Source organism: Canis lupus, chromosome 38 (assembly GCF_048164855.1).
Source record: "Canis lupus baileyi chromosome 38, mCanLup2.hap1, whole genome shotgun sequence".
NCBI classification, from domain to species: Eukaryota; Metazoa; Chordata; class Mammalia; order Carnivora; family Canidae; genus Canis; species Canis lupus.
The window spans coordinates 3,478,233-3,490,655 of NC_132875.1; the positions used below are offsets into that span (position 1 = coordinate 3,478,233).

Below are 12,423 nucleotides of genomic sequence, written 5' to 3' on the forward strand. Positions count from 1 at the left end.
AATGGGAAGGGTCTCAGGGGTGGTTTGTGGTTTGCTTTTGGCGACTGGCCCTTTGGAAGCAGACCTTGTGAGCATAGCACAGGACGTGGTGGGGCAGGCTTGGAATCGGAGTGAAAGGATGAGCAAGAGGGCTATTATGATTTGTTAATTCAAAATAAGGGGTACAAGTAACGCTTGTGTTAGAGAACCAGGCCAAGAGGCCTGATGGCCGCCTTCACCCCCCAGAAAGGATGTCCCCTGTCAGGTGGCTTTGGCAGCGAGTCTTGGGCCAAAGGCTTCTCTGGTCTGTGCCTCTACGGGCTAAATCCATATTTGCTTCTAAGACTCCGCGTCTCTCTGCTTCCACGGATGGCCAGTCCCTTTCTGATTTGGGTATAAGTCAGTACAGATACAGATTCTAAAATAACCTAACCTGGTTATAGTCAGGTTTACCAGTCTGTGGACCTTGCTCTGTCTTCCTTATTAGGTGATTTTGCAGCTTTCTGTGTGAATCTGAAAGGTGTTTGGATTTTAAGTTAAATGCTCCGCCAGAGACCTCACATGCTTGGGCCCACGTTTTTATGCAACAGAAGGTGCCCCCACTTCCTTTACAGACAGACGGGCCACGGGAGAGACTTTGAGCAGGTGTCTAGCCCAGGCTCCTCACTGCAGCCAGACCTTCTGACCCCCGGTGAATAATTAGGATGTGCCCGTGTGAGGAACCCACAGCCTCTGCTGAGAAATCCCTGTGTGAGAGAGCAGCCCACTTTTGGAGAGCACTCGGGATGTTGAAGGGAAGTTTTGACAGTTACGGGTTTTTCTTAACTATTACTGAAAAGGTGATTCTCGGGCTGTCGGGAGGTTCCCAGATGCCTTAAGCAGCAACGCTCTTGTGGCCGCAGAGTGGCTGAGGTTGGGAGCCTGGACTGTCTTGTAGGAAGAGGCAGCTCTAGATCCCTTCTTTTATTTTTTAAAAAATATTTTATTCATTTATTTGAGAGAGACAAAGAGCACACGAGCTGGCGGGGGAGAAGGGGAGAGGGAGAAGCAGAGACTCCCTGATAAGCAGGGAGCCCTCCATGGGGCTTGATCCCAGGACCCCGAGATCATGACCCAAGCGGAAGGCAGACACTTCACCAACTGAGCCCCCTCCAGGCGCCCCAGACCCCCTGTTTGAATTCTGCTCAGCCACAGGCCATCCCTTTTGGGATCTCTAAAGGCCGACCTCAGGGCTGTCCCAGCCTGAAGTGGGGGTACACTGGGGTGAAGGGAGAGGAGATTCCGGGCCATTCTGGACTAGAGTTTGTCCCAGTGGCCTGGCTTATAGGGAGGAACCTGAGGCACTCAGGGCTGTTGGGAATGCTGGTGGCCGAAAAGCCTCCAGGAGAGAGAAAGCAGGAAAGGCCCCAGGGCTTGGGAAGGGAAACCAAATCAGCCATCAGGCCTGAGCAGAGGAGGGGCCCGCGTTCAAGAACTTGTGTTGATGGAGGATTACGTGCGCTTCCTTTTTCTCTTTGCCATTTACTACGTCTTTGTCTAGTTTGCTGAATAGCAGCCAGAAGGCTCTAAATTTCCTTGGCTGCCGTTGGAATTTAGCTGGGTTGTCTGTTCCCTTCCCCGGCCACTCCCTGAAGACTCTCCCCTGGTTTCGGAGGTGGCCAGGGAAAGGGGGCGCTTCTCAGAAATCAGCCAAAGCTTGTTTTTTTTTTTTTTTTTTTTCCTATTTGTTCCAGACTCTTTTCCCCAAGCCCAGAACCCTTCTTCCTCCCTGGTGTGCCCGCCCCACACCAGTTGTTGGATGCTGCTGCTCTGTTTTCCATTTCTCCATGGATGTTTCTTTCCTATCTTTTCTAATTAAGAGGTTACCTTTCCATCTGAGCCATTGGCAAGTATTTGCCAGAAGATCTAAGGCAAAGCTGCCAACTCGCTGGAGCGTGACACGGCTGCCAGGGCTGCCCGTCTCCCCGGCTCCCCGGAGATGCGACGCTGTCACTGCAACAAGTGTCAGATAGACACACGCTGCGTGCAGAGCTCCCCATGCGTGGCCATAAATAAATATCCCAGATGGATCTGCCCTAGTTCCGATCTCTTGACTACTCTCCTCTTTCAAAAAAACAAAAAACAAAAAACAAAAAAAAAACACAACAACAACAAACAACAAAATATGATTTCCCAACTTTATAGTCACTACCTCCCTGGACTCCTCTATATTCGCTCTTCCTTTCTCCAACAAAATAAAGGACCCAGAGCACCCTTCACTCCCTTAGCATAGAGCAGATAGTACAGTCCCGTGGCCGTGACCAGTGGGTGAGCGAGCTCTGCGCAGCCTCGTGGGTCACGGAGAGCCTGGTTGGTCCATCGAGGCAGCTGGTGGGCTCTGGGTTGGTTTGGGAGCCCATCGCTGGCTGAGGAGAGCCCTCTCCATATTGAACTAATCTTCAGGGCTGGCTGTGCCCGTGTTTTGAGACCTTTTCTCAAAGGGCACTGTGGTTTCTGCTTTCCTGTTGGAAGTTCTGTGTCTGTGGAACAGCTCCCCACAACCTTCAAGATTTGTACTCTGTTCCAAAGGGGCTCTTGGAAATGGAAATGACTTTTTTTTTTCTTTCTGAAAATGATCTCACAGATGATCAAAAGGAGCACAGAAAAACCGTAGTGTGGGGTTGGCAAAGTTGCCAGTGTTCTCTACCTTTGGTCTGGGCTCGTGGGTCTGAGACAGTGTCTCGCCAACAGTCCTTGGCTGTCCTTGGGGATTGGGGCTGGAGAGAGACAGAAGGGGAGGTAGGAGGGGGATATTAATGCTGCGAGGAAGTCTAACTTCTGCTTTATCCTAGGAGAAGCATGAGGAATTGGGTCGAGATACTCAGTCTTGACAAAGCTTGTGAAACTAGAGTCTGCTGTTAGGCATCCTCTTGGAGGGTTTGGCCAGCGGCTAACTTGGGTGCATTGCCCGGCTGGTGCTAGGAAGCCTGGCTGCGTTGGAATTGCACCTGCCCGCCTAGTAGCAGAGGAAATGCCAGAGAGGACATTCTCTGAACACTGGGCTGCCACTTAGTAGCTCTGTGATCTTTGTAAAATGTGTTTCCTTTTTGGATGAAATGGGGGTGGGGACAGTGACTGGAGGGCTCTCTGGGGATTACATGAATGCTTAATCTAGGGCCTGGCATGCAGTAGTGCTCAGTAAATGGGAGCTGCCATTAAGAATAACAGGATGGGGGCACCCGGCTAGCTCGGTTGGAGGAGCATTTGACTCTTGATCGCGAGGTTGTGCCCCACGTTGAAGGTAGAGTTTACTTAAAAAACAAAACAAAACAAAACAAAAAAAACAGTATTTATGATAGTAAAAAGGGGGGACCTGGGTGGCTCAGTTGGTTAAGACTCAGGTCATGATCCCGGGGTCCTGGGATGGAGCCCCACATCGGGCTCCCTGCTCAGCGGGGAGTCTGCTTCTCCCTCTCCCTCTGCTCATACTCTTATTCTCTCTCTCTCTCTCTCAAACAAATAAAATCTTTAAAAAATAATAAAAGGAATAGCAGTATTGATGGATTCCAACATTACTGTTTTTCTTAACAGCATGAAGTTGGCGCCCCCTCTTTACGGTCCTTTATGCTCACTCACAGTGTGTATCACCCTGTCCGTTAATTGCCAACGTGTTTACTGTCTCTGCGAGGGTGTCCTGAGGTCCTGGAAAGCCCTGACCTGTTTAAATTGCATCCCAGCGCCCAGCACAGTGCCTGGCACTTAGGTCGGGCTCAGCATCTAGGCACTGAATAAATAAACGAACAAACTCTGCTAATTGAGAACAAATGTTACAAAGAAAAGTCAGACTTCTCTTCCTTCCGCTCCAGGTGAGCATCCTGTCCTCCATGCAGGCTGGGTATACCTGTTTGGACTGTCTTCCCAGTTACCATGGTATTTGTCCTACCCTTTCCTTTCTTTGTGCCCTCCCTCTTGTTTTACAATGCTACTCATCCTTTCTGTTACCATCTGGCATCCCTGTCTCCCCTCCGGTGTCCTCCCCAGCCACTCCTGGCAATAGGAATTCGGTTCTCAGGCCCTTATTCTTGGGTCGAATTTTTGTGGGATAGCTTGAGCCTTCCAACTAGATTGCCAGCATCTTGAGAGCAGCCCTGTGCCATGTATCATATGCCTTCCTCTAGGTCATGGATCAAGGCCAGGTACGTAAGTGGTTTTAAAGAAAATGTAAGCAATCGTCAGAATAACTAAGGAATTCATTGTTGGCTAAAGGGGTAAATGAGACCAGAATGTCTTTGCTGATGGAACACAGGGTTTAGGGTCAATCATGTGCCCCGGGAGGGTGGGGGGCAGGTGTTGGTGCTTAAATGTTTTGTTTAGATTTGGGTTTTCTATACGTTGTCTGCCCAGTTCTGGTGTCTCAGGGTGAGCTCTTCTCTTGGCTGGTGGGGCCTCAGGCGAGTCCCCTGAGAGGTCCACAGGGGTACTTAGGCCAGCTGGAGTGAAATGAGGTCTGGCTCTCAGGTGGCCATGTCTTGTCCAAGGAATCCTGGCACAGCAGTGCTGAGAGCGCCTTAGTCATTGCTGAGGCTCAGCGTCCCATTGTCATCCTCAGTGCTGACTCTTCCCTTTCTTTTCCTCCTGAGTTTTTACACAGAGTTGCAGAGTTCACATTTCTTCTTCTTTTTTTTTTTATAATTTTTAATTGTTTTAAGGATTTTTATTTATTTATTTGCAAAAGAGAAAGCACCAGGGGGGTGTGGGGCAGAGAGGGAAGCATACTCCCCGGCTGAGCAGGGAGCCTCCACGGGGCTCGATCCCAGGACCCCGAGATCATGACCTGAGCCAAAGGCAGATGCTTGATCGACTGAACCACCCAGATGCCCCAAATTGACATTTCTTTAATGTGGTAAAGGAAAATGTGGTAAAATGAAAATCCACCAACTGGCTCTTGGGGAGGGAGACCACATATTTGATGGCGGTAAAGGAAAGGAGTGTGGCTCAGGGTGACGTGGGGGTTCATTTCTTTGTCAGGTTGGCTGATTCTGAGCTGTTTCTGTATTAATCTTGATTGATACAGAATGACTGATGGATGCGTCCAATGTATTTTTTTTTTTAAGATTTTATTTAGTTAATCATGAGAGAGACACACAGAGAGAGGCAGAGACACAGGCAGAGGGAGAAGCAGGCTCCACGCAGGGAGCCCGACATGGGACTCGATCCTGGGTCTCCAGGATCACGCTCTGGGTGGAAGGCAGGTGCCAAACTGCTGAGCTGCCCCGTTCAACGTATTTTTGAGGCCAGAAGGACAGCGGAGCCCTCTGCATGCTGCTGGGATCTCAGGGGTGCAGGGTGGAGCTGCCGGAGCCGCTGTGCGGGTGTCGGGGAGGAGGAGCCCACGCGGGACGCAGGCCCCTGGCAGGGGCGGCCTGGCCTGAGACTGCCGTGAAGCGGGGAGGAGGTGCTGGGGAGCATCCCACGACCCCACGGGCTGTGCGCGACGCCACTCATAGAAATCCAGCAGAATACATAGTGGCCCACCACAGTCAGCCTGACTCCTGCAGGGAGGCTGTTGGGAGGAGCGGACTGGGGCTGCCAGATGGTCAGTCAAGGCTGGGGGAGCGCCTGAGTCCGGGCGGGCGGGCTGTGTCCCCCTCGCGTTGCCGGCTGCACCTGTGGACAGATTGCAGAGACGGGCAAGGTGGTTTAGGGGCGGTTTTCATTTTATTTCCCCCGCTCCTTTGTGAGTGGGGCCACGCGCTACGTGGGCGTTTATTGGCAAGTGCAATAAAAGACACGTTTTTGAGGGCAGAGTCCATTTCTTTGAGTAATAATTAACCACCATCGACAGTGTCTTGGGTGCCGTAGAGTAAATACTCAAGAAACGCTCAGTGTCTCTCCGGTGAGCGTTCTCAGGCCAGTGCGAAGGCCACACGCGGTGGGCCCTGAAGGCTGGTGTTTTGCCCCCATGTGGGGCAGAAACCAAGGACAGAGAGCCTGCTGGGGGTGGGTTTAAGTGCAGGACACTGGGGGCCTCCCTTGGATTTGCTCAGGCGGGTGGGGGGCAGCCTGGAGGTTGGGTGGCCTGGGGAGGGGGGCGCAGGGTGGGGGCTCTCCGCAGCCTGGATGTCCTGTCCTGGCTGCTGGCTTTTCGCCCGCCCAGCCCAGGGTCTGAGTGTTGGTGAAATGGAACAGGTGGGTGGAGCCTGGTGTGGCCCCAAGGTGAGCGTGAGAGCTAAGTGACCCGCTTTTCAGTTGGAAGCCCGGGAGATGGAGCCTGCGGTGCAGACTTGACTCAGCAAAACAATTTAGGGTCTCTCACCCATGCCCTTTTTAGGCTTGCTCTGGGTCCCTCGGGGAGCCTGGGTCTGCTGGGTGGCCTTCCCCGGGCTCTCCCCACCACCAGGCACCGGGCTGTCTCCCCTGTTCTCCCCGGGTGGGGAAGCAGAGAGGCCTGGCCTGGGGGTGCCTGAGAGCACTTAGCCCTCCTGGCCCCTGCCCTGCCTGGGGTCACACTGCCCTGAGGCTCACTTGTGTCCCCAGGGCTGCTCTTCGGGGCTGGGATGGAGAGAGCCTCACGGGGCATGCAGTATGGCCTAAGGGGTCACTGGCTCTACCTGCTGCCCCCCCAACTGCACCCCCACCCCCCCAGGCTCTGACCTGGAAGGCTTTCCAAGAAGATGCAGGAGGAGGGAGGATGAGCCAAGGGGTGGAGGAGAGAGTGGGCTGTCCTGATACTCGTTGAGGGGCTGGGGCAGAGACAGAATGACATTTTAATTACAGACTGGGGTGTCAGGCCTGTAATCTTCCCTGATGGTCCCTCCGTATTGGCCTGTCTTTGGCGTCATCTGCGCGTGAATCCGAGGCTCCGGGGCTTGAAGTCTCTGATCTCTGTAATATCCTGTCAGTCCGGCCTTTGTGAGCTTGCCCTTGCGCAGGGAGGGCAGGAGCTGGCTGTTTCCAGATCTGCTGTTGAGAGACTCGAGGTGAATGTCAACCCAGAGAGGAACCTGAGGATGATGCCGGGGTTTCTGGGTGGTTCTTGCTGCCCTGACTGAGGTCACGGACCTCGGGAGGACCTGGGCAGGGCTCCCGTCTCTCCCTGAGGCTTCCTGGTGGCCCTCGGCACGGGCCTGGTTGGGGTCTGTGCCAACCTGCAGGTGGCCCTACTGCCTCGACTCACGTTTAATTGACTCATTCTTGTGCTGATCGATCGACCTGATATGTTTTGGGAGCCTTCCCTGTGCTGGCCCTGGAGGTAAAAAGGGCCACCCAGACGCTCTCGGTGCCCGTCCTGAGCCAGTCCGGACAGAGTCCTCGGCCTGCCGTCCACTTAGACGTGGCCCCCGAGACCGGGGAGGGGAGGAGGCTTACTCAGTGTCGGGTGATGGGTCTCAGCTCCCCAGGCGGGCAGCAAGCAGTGGGAGGGGGGCTCGATGCATGCTGTCCTGCAAGCAGTAGCCGCCCAGCAGATACGGGTGGCCCTATCAAATACGGCAAAGACACTCCTTACGGCTTCTCCACGCCAGAGAGGTTCAAGTGCCCCGCCTCACAGGGGGTCAGCCTGGGGATGAGCCTCTTTCCCCACATCTCACCACCGAGGCAGCTCTAGGTCGCACTGCACCATCAGATCTCCTAGAGTCCGCTTCTAGAATTACGTGGAGCCTAAGGTAGGAGGAGACAGGATGGAGAGGTCACTGTCGGGAGGGAGTCCTGCAAAGGTGTCCTTTTAAGAGTGGGAGAAGGGAACAGCTGCGTGTGCTGTTGGCTTCCTCAAACTGCATTCATTTTATTTAACCTTTTAAACCTTTGGTAAGGATCAGGGCCTCCCGGGCGGCTCCATGGGTTGAGTGTCGGACTCTCGATTTCAGCTCCGGTCATGAGCTCAAGCCCCACATTGGGCTCCGTGCTCAGCGTGGAGTCTGCTTGGGATTCTCTCCCTCCTCCCCGCCCCCCCTGCCTCTCTCTCTTTCAAAAGAAAAAATCATAAACCTTTGTGAGAATCGATAGTTGGTGCCATCCCCATTTTGCCGAGGATATGCAGAAAATAACTGGCAGAGGTACCGGAGGCCTGTGGCCCTGTGTCACATCTGCTATTTTTCCCAGCCCTTCTGGCGAGGGTGGTGCAGGTGCACAGGTGGGTGAAATCAGGAGCTTCGAGTGATTTTCCTTCCCCAGAAGAGGGCTGCCTGGGTTGTGTATACGGACAGGTCCCTGCCAAGCCCCCTGGCCCCAGAGCGGGTGCTGATAGACGACTGACCTTAAAAGCCGGCCCTTGGGTGCTGCTGCGCTGGGGATTCGATCGAACACACTGGTTTTAAGGTTTCAGTGATTCTGGGTTTGAGGACAGCTGTGGAGGACTGGCCTCGGTGTTGGAGGTCCCCACTCGGAATTAAGCACCGTGAAGCCCGCATGCAGATGCACATGAAGCAGGATACAAATTACGTCCCTGGTCCCAGATCTGGGAGCGCCGTTGGCTCGGTGGGAGGAGGCGGGGGCCGAGCTGCTGGTGGAAGCCACGGGCCTGGAGAGGGAAGCATGGGTCTGGGCGTCGTTCGCCACGGAGCGATGGTGGGAAGCCCACAGCTCTCGCTCAGCTTCCGTCCTCCCATCGCCGAGTGGCCGTCTCCCCCGGGGGAGGACGTGCTGGCTGCCCAGGCAGGTCAAAGCCCGCTGTGAGTGCGTGGCAGGTGCAGGTAGATGTTGGGTGGGTTTTCACCCTTGCGGCCTTGGATTCATTCCATCAGGCCCTTCCCCTGACCTGCACTCAGGACCTATCTGATGACATGGGAAGAATCCTGAAACCTCCTGTTTCACCGAAAAGGCTGCTCGTGTTCTGAGGCAGGGAGCAGCACTTTCTGACTCCCTGGGGGTGTAGGCCACGCCCCTTTGGGGAACCATGAAAACTGGTTGAACGGAAATCAGACCCAAGGGCCCCTCAATGTTGTGAGACCCTGTGGCCTGGCCTTGGAGGCAGGGGCTTACCTCCAGAGAGCTTTGAGGCTCAGGCCTTCTGCTGCATCTCCCCCGGCACCCTTCCCCTGGGCTTTAGAAAGTTCTGGACTTGGTTCAGAGTGAAGTTCAGCATGACCTCACCCCTGAGGAATTCTTTGTGTGTGTGGTGGGGGGTGCGGTGGAACCAGGAGGTCTCAGAAGAGAGAGAGGAAGCATATGTTTTTGTGAATTCTGTCTCTGTGTCTGGCCCCGGAGCTGCTCTCTTCACTCCTGAGCTGGAAGGAAATGGGAAGGGAAATGGGCTGTATTAATAGAGGTGCTATGTCTATGAGAAGGGAGGTGAGAACCCCATCCTTTCAGTGGAAGTTATTAGAGCATACCTGGAGCATTGTGATGAATTTGGAGCACCTTTTTGAAGAGCCCTGGGTGCACTGGAATGTGTGCAGAGAGCAGAGGTGGAGAAGCCAGCCTCATCTGTGGGGATGGCTGGGAAAATGGATTTGACCCTGGACCGGGCAAAATGCCTGTTGTGGAGGGGTCTTAAATATCTCAACGGTTGTCCTGGTGATCCGTGTGGAAGGATCCCACAGGTTCTTACATGGGAATCACAGAATTCTTGGAGGCTTTAAGGAAAACGGTTTTATTTAACAGGAGGAAGAATGACTTTTATTTGGGCCGGGCGGGTAGTTTTATTGCTTTTCCCTTGGTAAAGCATTTGAAGAGGAAGGAATAAAAAAAAAAAAAAAATGAAATTACTGTGATAAACCCCTATTCGGAAGCAGCTCCTACTAGCACTTGGCCCACTATCTTCTATTTTTGTGTATTTTACTTTTCTTTACAAAGTTAAGATCATAGCACATAAAAAATCTCTAATCTTCATTTTTAAGGGAAAACATTTAACCTTATATTTAATAATTTGTGGTCAACATGCTCTTTTCATGATCTCATACTATGCTATCCTTAAGGATAAAACACAATTTTACCTAACACTTCATCCCCCATGGGCCATTCAGTGTATTTCCTGGTTTCTGTTTTTACAACAAACCTCATTATGTATAAATCTCTGCGTGTGTCTTGGATTATTGCTTGAGGGTTAAGTTCCTCCAAGTGAATTTGCCGGGTCAAAGTGAAGGAACAATTTTGAACTTTTTTTTTTTTTAATATTTTACTTCTTTATTTGACAGAACACAAGCAGGCGGAGCACGGGAGGGAGAAGCAGGCTCCCCTCTGAGCAGAGAGCCCATGTGGGGACCCTGGGATCACGACCTGAGTCAAAGGCAGACGCTGACCCGACTGAGCCACCCAGGCGCCCCCAGTTTGGAACTCTCGATACCTACTGCTCTGTGGTTTTACAGGAGTGTTAATGCCGGTTTACGTTCGGTATCCATTTAAGGTGCCTTTTCCCCAAATGCTCAGAAAACCGTAATCTCAACTGCCTTGAATAAGGAAGAACTGCATTGGCCTATAGAGCTGGGGGGAGGGAGGTGTAGGGTGTGCAGCTGCAGGTGTGCCTGGACCCGGGGGGCTCAACCCAAGTCTCTACGACTTGGTTCTCTGCTTCCCCATCACAAAGGGCTTGTTGGCAACCAAGGGCCGCCGTGGGTGGTGTGTGTCGGGGAGGTAGCTCTAGTTGGGGGGTGGGTAGAGTCTTTGAGACTTTTCTCAACACCGAGAGGCTCTCGCAGGAACCTGCTGCTTTCTTTGGTCCGGTTTGATCTACTTTTGCGGACATGAGGATGTTTTCCTATGAAATGTTTTTAGTTGGAGGACGTGGATCTAGAGCCCCTATGGGCTTGTCCGTTGGTCCATGTCTCCGTTTCTGTCCTTGCCCACTTGTCTCTTCATTCATCCAGGTCACGTGGTGGAGCGAGCCTTGGGTTGGGAGTACGGGGGGGGGGTGGGTCCCCCTATCGCAGTGTACCCTAAGGCCAGTGACCAAAGCGCGGCTGGGATGAGGAGCACCTGGGGGAACAGTCTCTCCTCCTGGGGCATCTCCTCCAAAGCTTTGCTTTTTCAGCGGATTCTAAAAGGCAACATCATGATAAAAAGGCATTAGAGGAAGTAGCATGGAAGCCGGGCTTAGAGCCTCCCGGGGCCGATAATCAAGGACCGTCTTTTTTCCTAACCTGTTTTCCGATTCCACTCGCCACGACCTGGGCCCTTGACTTCGTGTCTGCTTTCTGAGTATCCCCTGCTTTTCTGACTTCAAGGGGACTAATTCCAGGTCCTCGCTCTCAGAGGTGGGGGTGGGGGGTGGGGGGCCAATGAACCCCTGAGGGGCAGCACTTAGGGATCTGGTCCTCCTGCCCTGCTCTGGGGATGCTGCAAACTTATTGCAGCCGGAAAGGACACAGAAGAAGCCACCAGGCTCCTGCAGATTTTCCCCACCCTCATCCCCCCTTCTCTGCTGCTTTTACGTTCTGCTGCACTTGCTTCAGCCGTGCCCTGCCCTCCCTGGCTTCCAGACCTTCCACGTGTGTGCACTTCCCCTCGCCAGTCGCTGGTGGTGGGGAGGCTCGCGTGTTCGCTTCCCCTGGGCGGCAGGTGCCTGGCGACGGAACTGCAGCCCCGCAAGCAGGTGTCGGGGGGCCGTGGTCACTGTGAGCACAGGTCGCAGTGGGAGCGGGGAGGAGGGTGGCCCACATCCTCCCGTCCCTCTGGCCTCATCCTGAGCTCCCGTGCTCTGGGCATGCCCTGGGTTAGCGCGTCTTGCTCTGCGGCATGGGGGTGTCGGTGCAGCTGCTCCCAGCTGTTGCAGTGGTTTTCAGAAGGGAGTGGAATGGGAGAATGGAGATGTCAAGCTCCAGCTCTCCTTAATTCTTAGAAATGGTGATGAATCTGAATCGCTCCCTTGGTGTTGCTGCAATTTTCTGGGGATTATATGTGCACACGTGCGGCTCTGGGTGCTCATGTGGGATGTGAATGGGTGGTGATTTGTTTACAGGGTAGGACCAGGGAACTCGGAAGAGCAGCTATTAAAATTTACCCTGGATTTTTTTTTTTTTTTTTTTTTTTTGCAGGGGGCGGCGGGTAGGGAGATAACTGGGCTCCGTGCACGGCTGAGCGACACGAAGGCCTTGAAGGGTTTTTGTAAAACCTTATGGAACATAAACCTATTGCCAGAAATCCTAGTGCTCATCAGCTGGTCCCAGAGATGAAACAGAACTGCTGCCTGGCTTCTTAAAGGATGAGAATGTGAACCACCAACCTGCCCCCGCCCCCCGCAACTCCCCCAAACAGGAGGATGTTTCTTGGTGATTATTTATACGTTTACTGAGCAAACATCTGTTGATAATGGTGCTGGGCTTGCTCGTGCCTGCACACACATGACCTTGTTTCTTCTCGCAATTCTAGGATGGGTTTGAGTTCTATTCTGGGGATTTTTAAGAAGTAGCTTTGCATTTGTTTGAGAAGGTGTGGATGTTTATCTAACGGGGAGCGGTGTTGACTTGTGCCATCGGATTGCAGGGCAAAGCATTAAAAGCAAGCTTGGCTCTTTCTCTACCTGCCGTGCCC

General features: G+C 53.2%; 1 protein-coding gene and 2 long non-coding RNA genes across 16 annotated transcripts in view; 2 read left to right on the forward strand and 1 right to left on the reverse strand.

Moving 5' to 3' along the window:
- Positions 1 to 12,423, forward strand: part of NOS1AP (nitric oxide synthase 1 adaptor protein) — a 277,804-nt gene that overhangs the window by 108,403 nt on the left and 156,978 nt on the right. The window lies entirely within an intron of this gene.
- Positions 4,730 to 12,411, forward strand: LOC140626671 (uncharacterized). The gene is made up of 3 exons (XR_012025722.1): positions 4,730 to 5,958; positions 10,092 to 10,300; positions 11,928 to 12,411. It is a non-coding gene; the product is annotated as an uncharacterized lncRNA (long non-coding RNA).
- LOC140626668 (uncharacterized) overlaps positions 4,779 to 12,423 on the reverse strand; it is a 39,210-nt gene continuing 31,565 nt past the window's right edge. The window contains exons 2-5 of one of the 3 annotated variants that reach the window (XR_012025718.1): positions 8,213 to 8,476; positions 7,548 to 7,617; positions 6,613 to 6,918; positions 4,779 to 5,625 (exon numbers count right to left, since the gene is read on the reverse strand). This is a non-coding gene — a long non-coding RNA (uncharacterized lncRNA). Of the gene's footprint in view, positions 5,626 to 6,612; positions 7,618 to 8,212; positions 8,477 to 12,423 lie in introns of all 3 variants that reach the window. The other 2 variants (XR_012025719.1, XR_012025717.1) reach the window with 2 other exon arrangements.